This window comes from Pinus tabuliformis, chromosome 7 (assembly GCF_031772625.1).
Source record: "Pinus tabuliformis cultivar Carrire ecotype Pingquan chromosome 7, CPIR1, whole genome shotgun sequence".
Taxonomy (NCBI): Eukaryota; Viridiplantae; Streptophyta; class Pinopsida; order Pinales; family Pinaceae; genus Pinus; species Pinus tabuliformis.
The window spans coordinates 1,724,303,852-1,724,320,176 of NC_142293.1; the positions used below are offsets into that span (position 1 = coordinate 1,724,303,852).

The 16,325-nt window shown below is 40.9% G+C and overlaps 1 long non-coding RNA gene across 1 annotated transcript in view; it reads left to right on the top strand.

Annotated features, from left to right (window-relative positions):
• LOC149255211 (uncharacterized) overlaps nucleotides 1-16,325 on the top strand; it is a 61,187-nt gene that overhangs the window by 13,219 nt on the left and 31,643 nt on the right. Inside the window, exons 2-3 of the long non-coding RNA XR_016267210.1 lie at nucleotides 392-465; nucleotides 13,985-14,058. This is a non-coding gene — a long non-coding RNA (uncharacterized LOC149255211). The remainder of the gene's footprint in view (nucleotides 1-391; nucleotides 466-13,984; nucleotides 14,059-16,325) is intronic.

Here is a 16,325-nt window from a genome sequence, read left to right on the forward strand (position 1 = left end):
GTAACCTCTTGGGTTTCAAAAGCATCATAGTGTTGTTCACATTGCATGCTTAGAAGTAATCTCTTGGGTTTCAAAAGTATCGTAGTATTAAATTCTACCATCCTCATTTCACACAACAAATTTCTTGCTCTGTCTTTCCTTAGGGTGTACTCTATTTTATGACAACATTTTCTTCATCTACTCACAGGCATTAGATTTTATCTCACCCACCCACAGACTAGCTGCATCCAAGTATTCTTAATTCTGTGACTAACCATGTGAGCGATATACCCATTTGTTCAATGTATATGTATTATGGATGTCTTTCAAGCTATGTAATTCTCCATATATCATTTCTGCACTGAAAATTATTATTTTTTTGGACCCCTATTCTGAAATTGAACATATGCAGGACCAGGCAGTCTTTGGAGAATGCATAGTATGGTAAATTGCAGCAAAACAAGTATACATGAAAAATCGGTATATGTATGTCACTTCATATCTTTTCCTTTGTAAACAAATACTTGCTCATTACTTTGTTAATTGCTGAGATGGAGGGCAGAAAATGAGATGGTCTGTAGATACTCCCATTTAAATTGTTGGCCCTCATCTGAATATATAAATGTGGCAATGCTTGGTGATGTTGATGTTGAAAGTTGAAACTTGAGGAAAGTGCTACTATTCTTATTTAATGCTGGGGTGCTTCTGTTCTTATTTAATGCAGCATTGGTGGTTGGATACCATATTTCAAACCAAGTGCATATTTAAATCCCCATTGCCTTCTCTTCAAATTAAGAACCATAAATTCAGCGTTTCCTTGAAGGATAATGCTCACTGTGATGTTTGTGTCTGATCGAACAATATATATAGTTGTTCTTTTGTTTTATTAATGAGCATAGAAGTGCTGGGAATGTTTTGAAATGAAATAACCTTATTTAATGGTTGGAAATCAATGTATTAGAAACTGGGTTCTCTGGATAGGCCACACATAAAATAAATAACTGAAAGCATAACACAGAGACACAGGTTATTGTTAAAGAATTTATATGCATTGTTGTAATCTGTCATTCAAGGAATTGCAGAGACACCAGTTGAATTTATTAATTCCACAAAGGATCCGTGTTGGTGAAATGGAGAGGCCATAGGCATATTACATTTACAGATCAACTTGACTCCTTGGACAATGTCTTTCTGCTAACAGACTCCAGAGAGATTTCCTTTGCCTATATATTCATACCTCTACATTGAACACATTTTCTTTAGCGTCTTGCCCCTCTGAGCTTTCTCCTTGTGGTTTACAGTGACCTTGTATATAGACAATCAAAGCCAAACTTTGTTCTAATGAATTCAATGATAGATTTTTATCTATTCTTCTTCTTTCTTTTGAATAGAATATGTTTTATATTTATAGGAAAATATTTACAAACAATAGAGAATAAAAAGAAAGAAAGTGAAAAGGCATGTAGAATGGACAACATAACTTCCTCCCACAAGTTCCTAAAACTTAGATAGATCCTAAATAAGCTATGGGATCTAAAGATTGGACATCTTGAAGTGTCCTTGAGCAAGAGCTGAGGGTTACCTCATCCCTCCACATAGAACAAAATGCAAACAATGAGCTATCTTGAAAGTGAAACATGTGCAGAACTATGTGAATGGTTGTTTCAAAACTTAATGTATTTTGGTTTTATGTGAAAGTTATGTTCTTGTTGGAGATAGAGTAGATTACCAGGAATATTGGCTTGTAAGAGTTTCTGCCTATTTACTATTGATTGATACCTTTAACTGACTTCATGGAAGTACCCATCCTTTAATAAATACAATATAAAATTCGTTGGGCTGAAGCTGGTTCATTTGTCACTGCATTAAAGTTAATTGAAGCATGCTTCTATATATGGACTGCATTCAAATGCCTCCTCCACAATGCTTGGAAGATTCCCATAGAGATGTTTTGGGGAAATGCAATTGACTTCACCAAGCTTATGATGAAGAAAGTGTTATAAGGGACATATGGGTAAATTTGTGCAATGCGTACTATCTCCTTGGTTCTTGTTTTGTATGAAGCATGTTGACCATCAATCCTAGAATGGATGCAGTAGGCATCAAAAACTACAATGGGAACATAACATATTGTTTTGATAATTGTTGGAGGCCAACTTGCAATCTGAACATTGCATGAATTTAGGCTCCAACAGAAACATCAACCCTACATTCTAATCTATTCCAAGTAGCTAAAGCATTTACAATATTGTCACATTGTAACTCTCTTTAGGCTTATTTTGAAAACCCTAAACTCCTTGAACACATGAGGAGGTTGACCTTGATTATATTTTTCAGTGAGAATCTAGAAAGCAGGGACTTTTTATTCTCCCCAGATTTTGCATTGTTGTGATTGTGGCACAACCTATTTTCCACCCCTGTTTTTTTTGTGGCATGGCCTGTGCCTTATTGCATAAGCTACATTATTCAATAAGCATATTCAAAAATAAAACTAGTGGCATAAATCATAATTCCAATAGGATGTATTTAAATATTACACTATATTCTCTCTTTCTCCAGATCCAGGTGATAATTGGAAGACAGCCAGAACCCAACTGTAGGTTGGACAGTTTTCCTTTGAAAGAGTAGTGTCATTCCGATAAGAGGAGGGAAACATAATTATTCTTCTAGTTATTTGAAGTTTCTAAATAGAAATAGAAAGTACCAAAGTGAGGCCTGCAAGCAAACCATCAAGTCAATATAGATTCGTATTCAAGACTAAGGTTATGATCATCGGCATGTCTCAACATGCTTTCTTTGACTACCACGTGGCACCTCGGTGGCCACTGAATTTTTTGGAGCAAGTCCAAATTACACTCCACAAGAATCGAACCTGAAACTTCTTACCAACAAATATCCACATACACCATTGCGTCAAAGGTGGGCCTTTTACTAAAGGACCCACCATATATTTATTTAAACATTAACGGGGTAGAGTATTGGGGTAAGGGACCAAGGGCTAGCCCTAGCCCCAGTCATCGCGCCCACAAGGACTAGGGGCAAGACCGGGGGCCAGGGCTTAGCCCGCCCCCCCAACCTTAACCATTGGTCAGGCGACCATAGCGCTGAGACCAAGGGACGATATGAAGGGGAGCTAGATCGCGAGGGCCAGCCCAGGTCACATCAAGCGCCCATGTGACCACTGACACGCACAGGAGTTAATGGAGAAATTAATGGTCCCACAATTTGCGCTAGTGATGCACTGATTTGTTGCTCCATTAGCGAAAAATGGGGTGAAAATGTAGGACAATTAGCCAGATTTGGAGAAATTATGGGTCAACTAGCAACAAAACTTGGAAAACTCATAACTTTATCTGTTTTTGGTCTTTTTGGGAGCAGAAAGAGGCTAGACAGGGGTCTTTGATAGCTCTGAAGATGTTGGGGCAGGTTTTGAAGCCATTTGAGCACTATAACTCATTGTAATCACCTTCATTCAACATAATGAAAGAGAGCCAAGCATTGGAAGTTGGACCAAGAGATGTAGCCCAAGAGGGGTGAACTCCTTCATCACTTGTTCTTTTGTGGTTATATTATGGTTTTATTCTCTACAATTTTCTGCAATTTATGAGTTAGATTCATGTTTTAATATTTGTATGAATTCAACTTGAAGATTCATAAAAACTCATTTTATTAACTTGCAATTTACATAATCTTAAGCAGTTTCATATACAAATCAAGTTTGGTATCGGAGCATAAGTTTTCTTTGCTGCTATGACGATTTAATTGTTTGCAAGTGTTTCTGATGCTTACAAGGTTGAAGCTTAAGAAAGGAGAAGGTAATCTTGTGGGTATGGGTTCTCAATTTGGGACAAGGTCAAGGAGAGCACATTTGCCATAATCTCCACCACAAGTTTCACCTCAATTTGTTCCTGAAGCTTCAGTAAGCATGTCTAATGGAGGAGATAATAATATGTCAGAGTATGAGAAGGCTTTAAGAAAAGCTTTCTTTGACATGACCCACATGGTGAAAGTTCTCTATGAAGAAAGAAATTCAAGATTGCAGGGTGAGAGCTCCAAGCCTTCAAAAGGAGAGGGTTCTCTTGGAGGAAAAGGAGGAGATGAGCACAAGCCTTTAAAAGGGAATGGTGACAAACCACTATCTTCTTCACCATCATCTTCACCTCCATCCTCACCTTCATCATCATCATCTTCCACAACAACCCTTTCACAAGAGGCTAGTGCAAAAAGCCCCTCAGAGAAGGAAGGTGGCCAAGTCTGCACGTTTTGTCCGCATGATGAAGTAGATGAGGTTCTATCAGCGCCAAAGTCCAAGGATCTGAAAGAAGAAAGACCAGGAGTCTAATAAGACACCTAAAGAATTAGGAAAGAGTTTAAGAGCATGTTTGTCCCTCAGTTGAAATATGAGGAAAATGGTAAGCATTTACATGCAGTTTCTTTACATGAAAATGTTGATTTAATCTCTTTTGCAGCCTTTGAGAAGCATAGAAAAGGCATAGGAACAACGTTCTTGTCCAATATGGGTTACAAGGGAGGAGGCTTTGGAGTGAACAATCAGGGCATTGTCCATCCAATTGAGGCAAAGGAGAGACCTCGATATTAAGGTTTGGGCTATGTCGAAAAGGGAGAATGGTCTTCCAGTGATATCTCTTGGGTATCATGATCTTTTTGTCATAAGAGAGGACATGACGAGGAAAATTGTTGGGATTTTCATCCGGAATTGGTACCAACTTGGTTTCTAAAGCAAAAGGACTACATGAAATGCAAGACCTCTCCAAAGAGAGATGAGCAAGTTGAAGCAGAGACTAAGACAAGTTCTTCTCACCATTCAAGTCTCTCGTGTAAGAAGCATGGTTCAAAGGATAACAAGGGAAGGTATAAGCCTCACTCAAATAGTTTCTTTGATTTTGAGCCACATAATCAATTGAATAAAGTTTTATGGAATATGGTTCCATGCACTTTCTATCATTCACATAACCATAGTGTGAAGAAGTGTCAGCAAAGGAAAGAGTTGCTTGAATGTGGGAATGAAACAAGGAAGAAAAACTCTCTTCTAGGTTCGAAGACAATGTCATCAAGCAGCAAGCACAAAAATTTATGCACCCATTGTAATATTAGTGGCCATTGGGTCGAGAAGTGCTGGAAATTGCATCCGCAACTTCATCCTAGGAAAGGAAAGCAAGACAAGGTAAGACAAGCTAAACATCACCATGTCGACAGTGTTCGAGGTGAGAAAATTTTCAATTTGTTTAAGTTTCCTTTGATTGACGACCGATGAAGGAATATGTTTGTTTCTTCAAGAACAGTTGGTTTTTCTACAAATTCTGGGAAATTGCAGCAAGATGGTGTCTACAACAACAAGACAATGTCTCTAGAATCAAGGAAAAAGATCAGTTTTCATGAAAAGCTCAAATTGTTGAATTCAGTAATAAAAGAGCTTTTGGGATCCAAAATCTTCCAATGGGGAGGAGTGATTTGATGCTAAAAAATATGCTCAAAAATGAAATTTTTCAGATTGAAGCAAAACATGAATGATCGCGTAGATCTCGTCTACTTGAATCCAGCGCAACTCGTTTCACAGAAAACAGACGTCGTATGCTCCCGGAAATGAGTTCTGATCGTTTTGGCAAGCAGGCAAAATTATGTGCACGACTACCCAGTCAACAGTCTGTAATGCTGACGTGGCATACTCACTGGGCCTGCCGAGTTGGCATATGACTGGGCTTCAAAAATGGCCAATGACATCGCGCCACTTTTCATATTCTTATTTGTGCTGAGTTGGTGATTATTTATTGGTCAGTTTGTTGTTGGTTAGGTGGAGTAACCGGAGGCCGCCACATGGCCCAGCCATAGGATGCCACGTGGTGCCTCAGTGGCCATGAAATTTTTTGGGGCAAGTCTGAATTTTACTCCACAAGAATCGAACCTGAAACCGCTTACCAACAAATATCTGCATACACCATTGCGCCAATGTGGGCCTTGTGTAAAGGACCCACCATATGTTTATTTAAACATTATTGGGGTGAGTATTGGGGTAAGGGGTCGAGGGCTAGCCCCAGCCCCGGTCGCCACGCCCACAAGGACTAGGGGCGAGACCGAGGGCTAGGGCTTAGCCCCGACCCCCCCAACCTTAAACATTGGCCTTGCGACCATAATGCCGAGACCAAGGGCTGATACGAAGGGGAGCTAGACCGCGGGGTCCAACCCCAAGTCACGTGGAGCGCCCATGTGACCACCGGTGCGCACATGAGTTAATGGAGAAATTAACGGTCCCATAATTTGCACCGGTGGTGTGCCAATTTGTTGCTCCATTAGCGAAAAATGGGGCGAAAATATAGGACAGTTAGCCAGACTTGGCGAAATTGTGGGTCAACTAGCAGCAAAACTTGGAAAGCTCATTACTCTCTCAGTTTTTGGTCTTTTTGGGAGTAGAAAGAGGCTAGAAAATGGTTTTTGATAGCTATGAAGCCGTTGAAGCAGTTTTTGAAGCCATTTGAGCACTGTAACTCATTTTTGTCATCATCTTTTAGCATAATGAAAGAGGGCCAAGCATTGGAAGCTGGACCAGGAGACGTAGCCCAGGAGGGGTGAACTCCTTCATCATGTTTTGTTTTGTGGTTACTATTATGGTTTTATTATCTGCAATTTTCTGCAATATATCAATTAAATTCATGTTTTAATGTGTATAAATTCAACTTAAAAAGCCATAAAAACTCATTTTATTAACTTGCAATTTACATAATCCTCAAGTAGTTTCATATACAGACCAAGTTTGGCCTTAGAGAATAGGTTTTCTTTGCTCCTGTGAGGATTTAATTGTTTGCAAGTGTTTATGATGCTTACAAGGTTGAGGCTTAAGAGAGGAGAGGGAAAGCTTGTGGGTATAGGTTCTCAATTTGGGACAAGGACAAGGAGAGCACATTTGCCACAATCCCCACCATAAGTTTCACCTAAAGTTGTTCCTGAAGCTTTAGTAAGCATGTCTCATGATGGAGGAGTTGATAATATATCAAAGGATGAGAATTCTTTCAAAAAAGCATTCCTTGACATGACCCACATGGTGAAAGTTCTCTATGAAGAGAGAAATTCAAGATTGAAGGGTGAGAGCTCCAAGCCTTCAAAAGGAGAGGGTTCTTCTGGAGGAAAAAGAGGAGATGATGACAAGCCTTCAAAAGGGAATTATGATGAACCACCATATTCTTCACCATCATCTTCACCTCCATCCTCACCTTCATCATCATCCTCTTCGAAAACAACCCTTACACAAGAGGCTAGTGCAGAAAGCCCCTCAGAGAAGGAAGATGGCCAAGTCTGCACCTTTTGTCCTCATGATGATGAGGATGAGGTTCTATCAGCACCAAAGTCCAAGGAGCTGAAATAAGAAAGGCCAAGATTCCAAGAAGACACCTCAGGAATTAGGAAGGAGTTTCAAAGCATCTTTTTCCTTCAGTCGAAAGATGAGGAAAATGGTAAGAATTTACATGCAGTTTTTTTATATGAAAATGTTGATTTAAGCTCTTTTGCAACCTTTGAGAATGTTAAGATATGGTATGTTCTATGCTTATAACACTTTACTTGTTTTTCTTATTATATTCCACAGATTAGCAATCACATATACATAAAGTAAAGTGCAGATAGAACGTTAAACGATTGACAGAAAACAAGCCAAGACAAGAGACAAGATGTGGCGGCTAGCCAGGGACAAACCCCACAATGTGTGGGGAAACCCTTTGATCAAATCTTCTTTTATCTTCAATAATTCAGCAGAGAGAAATAGTACAATAAATCTGATTTATATCAGCAGTAGCAAACCCTAGATCAGCAGCATCAGCATGAGCGGCGTCATCATCAAACTAGGGCAGACGATATCTCACAAACCGACTGTCGGATCGGCTTGATTCCACCACCAAAAGTTGCGGCTTCCAGAGGAGGTTCAGATGAACCTATAGCACAGTTCAGATGAGGATATCTTCTAGTCCACGCAGGTCAAACTTTACTTCTGCAATTGCAGCTTCAATTTCAGCAGCTTCCTTCAAACTAGGGCAGTCGATATCTTGCAAACCGTCCGTCGAATTGACTTGATTCCACCACCAAAAGTTGCCGCTTTTAGAGGAGGTTCAGATGAACCTACAATGCAGTTCAGATGAGGATATCTTCTAGTCCACGCAGGTCAAAATTTACTTCTGCAGTTGCAGCTTCAGTTTCAGCAGCTTCCTTCAAACTAGGGCAGTCGATATCTTGCAAACCGTCCGTCGGATTGACTTGATTCCACCACCAAAAGTTGCGGCTTTCAGAGGAGATCCAGATGGACCTACAGCGCAGTTCTAAGGAGGAGATATGATGGTCAACGCTGGTCAAACTTTGGATCTGCAGTTACAGCTTCAGGTTCAACAGCTTCCGACTTCACGTGTGAGAGAGAGACCCTTTTCTGCGAAATAGAGAAGAGACTCTTTTCTGCGCAGTAGAGAGAGAGAGATGTGATGAGATGAGTGAGTCCAAATGAGGAAAATTCCTCCTATATTTATACACAACGTTGGTGTTTGAATAGATGTGACTGTTGGGCTTCTGAGCCTACATGAGTTGTAGGTCGGCTTGATAATAATTCCATAATCAAAATAAATTCATATCTCCATGAATACTTATCGGAATCGGATGATCTTTATATCAATCCTACACCTCTCGACGAGAGGAATCTAATAAAAATATTATCAACCATGAATAAGATGACCCACATGAAGTTTTGCCCTGGTTGCCAATTTTAACACTCCCTCTAAACTAGGGAGAACTTCATCTGCAATCTGTTTATTGGTCGTTATTATTCATCCATCAAATGCACTGCCCTGTACAGCCTGACCCTTGCCCTGCTCTGCTCTATTCTTCTTGTTCTGCCCTGTACTGATCTGTACTGTTCTGCTCTGTTCTGCTCTACTCTTGCATTGTTCTGTTCTGCTCTGCTTTTATCCGAATTATGAAGAAGAAGAAATGATCGAGGATGTATCATACTAACTCAAAGTCAGTCTCAGAGTATGTACCACTGGTCGCAGACCAGTCTCAACCAACCCGAAGTCAGCGTCATAGTGAGTACAACTCCACTGGTCCCAGACCAATATCATCCTCCACTGACTCAAAGTCAGTCTCAGAGTGCATACCACTAGTCCCAGACCAGTCTCAACCAACCCGAAGTCAGCTTCATAGTAAGTACCACTCCTACCACTGGTCCCAAACTAGTATCGCAGTCTCAGAGAGTGTACCACTGGTCCCAGACCAGTCTCAACCGACCCGAAGTCAGCGTCATAGTATGTACCACTCTCACTGGTCCTAGACCAGTACTGCACTGACACGAAGTCAGTCTCAGAGTATGTACCACTGGTCCCAGACCAGTCTCAACCGACCCGAAGTCAGTGTCATAGTATGGTACAACTCCTACCACTGGCCCCAGACCAATATCATTGATCCCAGATCAATGGAGGTCATCCTAGCGTAGGGAGTATGGTAGACACAACGATGTGTCCATCGGTACTACTATGGTCCCTAACATCATTTCCCTGCTCATTGATCAGATGAGAGGTACTTCCCATGAGTCCTAGACTGCATGGGTAGGATGCCTCGACAGGAGAACTAATCAATCCTGTCCTCACATGAGAACACATCAATCCAGGCCGCCATGGAGAACACATCAATCCAGGCCTCACAGGAGAACACATCAATCCTGCTACAGTTGCCATGGAGAACACATCAATCCAGACCTCACAAGAGAACACATCAATCCTGCTACAGTCGCCATGGAGAACACATCAATCCAGGCCTCACAGGAGAACACATCATCCTACTACACAGGAGAGCAAATCATCCTGTTCCACAAGAGAGCGAATCATCTTGTCCCACAAGAGAGCGAATCATCTTGCCCCACAAGAGAGCGAATCATCTTGTTCCAGTGCACACCACCAGGGGAGGGTGAGTCACCCTGTGGTTGTATGTTGCTCCAGTAAGAACCGCAAGTCCTCAGAGCTCCCAGAGCTCAATGTATGCAACATGCAGGACCCTTGTACAAGGGTTTCTTGACGACTCCAAGTCGTTTGGGAAAATCACAGATTAGATCTTTCCTCGGGGCTTTGACAAGGTGTATCGACCTGTACATCATCTTAATGTGATGGAGCCTCCTTGCTCATTGACTTACCATATCCCAGATGATGTCTATCTGCTGGAGCAATCGACGAATACGGGATTCCTCAGTAATCGAATCCCACCTCTAGTTGTTACAGAGAATCACAGTGGTATGTGTTCAAACAGCTCATTGAAGAGCTTTCCCAACCAGGCAGCTTCATACGAGATCATACTCGTAGATATGTATCTAGTCTCAGTGATGCTTATGGCAACCGACTTCTGCTTCCTGCTCATCCATTATATCGAAGCAGAATCCAAAGAGAAACAACACTAAAAGTGCTCCAGTGATCCTCCACACTACTTGCCTAATCAGCATTCGAATAATCATGCAGTGTATCTCAATCCATGAGAGATTGTGTCCTAAAGACATCTCAGAAGATTCTTGGCACCAATCTAGTGAAGCTCAACTAAATATGAGCTCACAATGCTAACTGCAAAACATATGTTCGGACGGAGGTTCACCAAGAACATCAACGCGAATGAGTTTTTTTGAAACTCAGAGGCATTTCCCAAATCTGGTTCGACATCACTACCATATAACTTCTGAAAGTTAAGATCCTCGAGGTAGTCACAAGCTTGCAGTCCATCATACCAAATCTTTTCAGAATCTTCACCACATATTTTACTTGAGATAGGAAAATTTCCCTTGGCTTCTGCCACACTTCAAGTCCTTGGTTCTTCATTTCAAATTCAGAAGCCAACTCCCTCTTACATTTGTGAATGAGAGGGTATGCACTTCTTAGAAAGAGGTCATCCACGTACAGCACCAGTCTGAGAGGTTTGTCATCTTCAACCTTAAAGTAAAGGTTAGGATCGGCTTCACTCCTAGTGAATCTCAGCTTCATCAAGTAGCTATCGATCCTCTCATACCATGCTCGGGGTGCTTGCTTCAGCCCATAGAGAGCCTTCTTCAACCTGCATACATGAGATTTTCAATCATAAATCTCAAATCCTTCAGGTTGCTCCACATAGACCTCTTCTTTGATCGAACCATGCAAAAACGCGGTCTATCCATCTGATGTAGGTTCCATCCTTGTGAAGCCACAAGGGCTATGATCAAGCGGATGGTCATATATCTAGCAACAGGTGCAAATATCATAGTCTATACCTTCCTTCTGGGAGAAACCACGAGCAACAAAACGAGCCTTATACTTTTCCGTACTTCCATCTGTTGCATGCTTTATCTTGTAAAGCCATTTGGAAGTAACAACTGTCTTGTCCTGGGGTCTGGGAACTACTTCCCAGACATCATTCTTCATAATAGACTCATATTCTTCGGTGTTAGCATCCTTCCATACTTGATGCTTGACGGCATCTGAGAATGATGAAGGCTCATTTTGTATGATCGTGCTCATGATGGTCAGGTATCCCTGATACCTGTTAGGTTTCTTACTTTCACGAAAGGTTCCTTGGGGTGCAGCATGTCCTTCAGCATCATCAAGTATCCCCCTAAGCCATGAAGACCTCTTCCTAGAAGAGGAAGGCTCATGTGGATGAGGATCAATCGAATCCATGGGTTCTTCTACATCAGGCATTGATTCATCATCCTTTTCTTTCGGTTCCCTGGTGTCGACTTCTTGAGAGCTCCTCAAAGTCAGAAGATTGTCCACCTTGCTGAGAGCCATATCTTCGTCAAAGGTGACATCATGACTAATCACGACTTCCCTTTGACCGGCGGTGAACATTTCTTCAGGAGTCTTGGAACCCAATGCTTGATAAGGGCATCGATTTTGTACATATATGGCGGTGTTTGTAGTTTCAGCCCATAGAAACTTCGGAAGTCTTTGATCATGTAGCATGGCCCGGACAGCTTCCACAATCATACGGTTCTTCCTTCCCGCCAGACCATTCTGCTTAGGAGTATGTGGTGTAGTAGTCTCCCTCTTAATGCCAGCCTTAGATATGCCTGAGTGAACCAACTGTAATATATCGGAGGTCTTGCTTTGGCTTGAGGGGAATGGTCCCCTTTTGAGCTTTCCTTCGGCACATCCTAGACATACACCTTCTTTCTCTACTCGGAATTTGGGCATCCCTGTCACCATTTGTCTTACACCGAGTATAGCTTTATAATGAAGGGGGCCAAACCTCCGATGCCAAAGTTCGGACTAAAGAGATGTGTCATAAGACATGATACCTAGCGGACTTCCATCGACCTAATATAATGAATCAACACGAAACCCAAGAGTAAAGGCATCTTTAACATTATTTTTTTATACACATACCTTGCCATTGCTGAAGGTTACCTTGTAGCCTTTGTCTTCCATTGCCGAGATGGAAACTAAGTTCTTTTTGAGGTCAAGTGCATTTAATACATCCTGGAATTTCTAGCCTTCTTGAATGGTTGTCCTCTTCCTCGATTCCCAGCTCTCCTCTTACCTTTGCTATTAAATTTTTCATTCCTTTGATTACCATCAGAGGGATTTTGATCGTCGTCCCGGTGTGAGTCCTTTCTATCAGGGCACTCCCTTGCATAGTGACCTGCTTTATCGCAAATGTAACATCATCATTTTCTTCCACCCTTAGGTCCAACCTTTCCTTTTGATTTAGTCCAGGAATTATTTCTTTTCTTAGCATGAGAAGAAAAGGCAGCGGGAGGACCTTTAGGCATGGGCATTTCTTGCTCTTCTTCCCTTGTTTCTTCTTGAATGCATCTAGCCATTAATTCCTCGAAACCAGGAATTACATTATTGTTCAGAAGAGTAGTCCTAAACACGTACCATTCGGATGGTAATCCTCCAAGAGTCGTGAGTGCCATTTCCCTGTCAGTAATAGCCTCCCCAATAGATAGGAGATCGTTCTTGATCTCGGTTATTCTTAAGAAGTATGCTTGCATACTCTCATCTTTACCCTTCTTAGCCATTTTACTGGGTTTTTGGTTTGGTACCAAAGATATGGTCACCATAGCTTCGTTGCTATGTATCTACGTATTTTCATAAATAGTTGTCTGATACATGGGTCAAATTCGTTTTGAGGAATGTTCTTTTGATTTTGGACATATTTACTGCTTGATATCAAATAATGATATTCTGTTAGATGTAGGCTCATTCTATTTTTAATGTGAGGGTTTAGAACCCTTCGTTGATGAATGGGCTGAAGCTTATGTTGGTGGTCATTTCAGTCATTGACGTTAGAAGTGATGGATCAATGATTTTTTTAGGGGAAAGTGCACTTTCTATTCACCAAGTTGACTTGTCATCGGAATACCATCTACTTAAGCTAGTGTCTATCTTGTAATCTTCTTTGTGTCTACACAAATTGGAAAAGTTTAGGGTAGAGTGATTAATTGTCTCCTTACCTAGTATGCAATCCTCCCATTCAACGATAGACTGTAGTACTCAATAGAATCACAATCATAAGAGGAACAATTTTGGGCAACATCATTGAATGTTTTCTGAGTGCTATGTAATGGGATGACTAAACTAGACTAATATTGTTCACATTGCATGATCAGAAGTAACCTCTTGGGTTTCAAAAGCATCATAGTGTTGTTCACATTGCATGCTTAGAAGTAATCTCTTGGGTTTCAAAAGTATCGTAGTATTAAATTCTACCATCCTCATTTCACACAACAAATTTCTTGCTCTGTCTTTCCTTAGGGTGTACTCTATTTTATGACAACATTTTCTTCATCTACTCACAGGCATTAGATTTTATCTCACCCACCCACAGACTAGCTGCATCCAAGTATTCTTAATTCTGTGACTAACCATGTGAGCGATATACCCATTTGTTCAATGTATATGTATTATGGATGTCTTTCAAGCTATGTAATTCTCCATATATCATTTCTGCACTGAAAATTATTATTTTTTTGGACCCCTATTCTGAAATTGAACATATGCAGGACCAGGCAGTCTTTGGAGAATGCATAGTATGGTAAATTGCAGCAAAACAAGTATACATGAAAAATCGGTATATGTATGTCACTTCATATCTTTTCCTTTGTAAACAAATACTTGCTCATTACTTTGTTAATTGCTGAGATGGAGGGCAGAAAATGAGATGGTCTGTAGATACTCCCATTTAAATTGTTGGCCCTCATCTGAATATATAAATGTGGCAATGCTTGGTGATGTTGATGTTGAAAGTTGAAACTTGAGGAAAGTGCTACTATTCTTATTTAATGCTGGGGTGCTTCTGTTCTTATTTAATGCAGCATTGGTGGTTGGATACCATATTTCAAACCAAGTGCATATTTAAATCCCCATTGCCTTCTCTTCAAATTAAGAACCATAAATTCAGCGTTTCCTTGAAGGATAATGCTCACTGTGATGTTTGTGTCTGATCGAACAATATATATAGTTGTTCTTTTGTTTTATTAATGAGCATAGAAGTGCTGGGAATGTTTTGAAATGAAATAACCTTATTTAATGGTTGGAAATCAATGTATTAGAAACTGGGTTCTCTGGATAGGCCACACATAAAATAAATAACTGAAAGCATAACACAGAGACACAGGTTATTGTTAAAGAATTTATATGCATTGTTGTAATCTGTCATTCAAGGAATTGCAGAGACACCAGTTGAATTTATTAATTCCACAAAGGATCCGTGTTGGTGAAATGGAGAGGCCATAGGCATATTACATTTACAGATCAACTTGACTCCTTGGACAATGTCTTTCTGCTAACAGACTCCAGAGAGATTTCCTTTGCCTATATATTCATACCTCTACATTGAACACATTTTCTTTAGCGTCTTGCCCCTCTGAGCTTTCTCCTTGTGGTTTACAGTGACCTTGTATATAGACAATCAAAGCCAAACTTTGTTCTAATGAATTCAATGATAGATTTTTATCTATTCTTCTTCTTTCTTTTGAATAGAATATGTTTTATATTTATAGGAAAATATTTACAAACAATAGAGAATAAAAAGAAAGAAAGTGAAAAGGCATGTAGAATGGACAACATAACTTCCTCCCACAAGTTCCTAAAACTTAGATAGATCCTAAATAAGCTATGGGATCTAAAGATTGGACATCTTGAAGTGTCCTTGAGCAAGAGCTGAGGGTTACCTCATCCCTCCACATAGAACAAAATGCAAACAATGAGCTATCTTGAAAGTGAAACATGTGCAGAACTATGTGAATGGTTGTTTCAAAACTTAATGTATTTTGGTTTTATGTGAAAGTTATGTTCTTGTTGGAGATAGAGTAGATTACCAGGAATATTGGCTTGTAAGAGTTTCTGCCTATTTACTATTGATTGATACCTTTAACTGACTTCATGGAAGTACCCATCCTTTAATAAATACAATATAAAATTCGTTGGGCTGAAGCTGGTTCATTTGTCACTGCATTAAAGTTAATTGAAGCATGCTTCTATATATGGACTGCATTCAAATGCCTCCTCCACAATGCTTGGAAGATTCCCATAGAGATGTTTTGGGGAAATGCAATTGACTTCACCAAGCTTATGATGAAGAAAGTGTTATATCTCCCGTACTTCTGATCATCTGATCATTCCACATGCGGCGAGCAAAAGCATGGTTATTAGATACCGAAGGCGGCCAGAACCACACATGCGAGTTTCCCTGCATGTGGCTCGTCCGTGATAACTCATTCAGATTTGCGCGAACTAGCCGTAGGTAGGTAGGATGCGCATGAGCGAACCTTTTCGGAACTGATGGGCATTCGATGCCCCCCAGCAGGAGTATATGGCATATGCCACTATCCCAGCCCGGATCTAGGTTATTCGATCATGTCCAGACGCCTTCGAGTTCGCCCCTACCTACCTACCTATAGGTAGGAATTACCAACAGTTGTACCTTGTCCTCAATGAACGGGGGGCGTCTTTGGCTTTACGAGAGAAAGCAGCCAGATGGAGGAATCGATCAGATCTAAACTCTGGAAAAACCACCTTCTATTTCTCCCGTGGAGGCCTTTTGGATATCCCATATAGGTGAGGCTCCGGTGCGTGCGTCCAGAATCGCCATAGATCGCTCACTCAGCGGGTCAGGCGTAGCGTAGCATCCACTTGGATCCAGAGTGGTGCCTGCCTATTCCTTCCTCGCCTCGTTGCGCATGCATATTGAGCCTAATACTAATATGCGCTATTATGTATGCCCACCCAGGATAATAGCGCAGAAGCCCACGAGACCCAAAACCACTGTACGGGTCAGGGCAGGGGGTCAGCTGTTCGGCAGATCCCGGAGCATATATTCCCCATAACTCACAGGATCTCTTG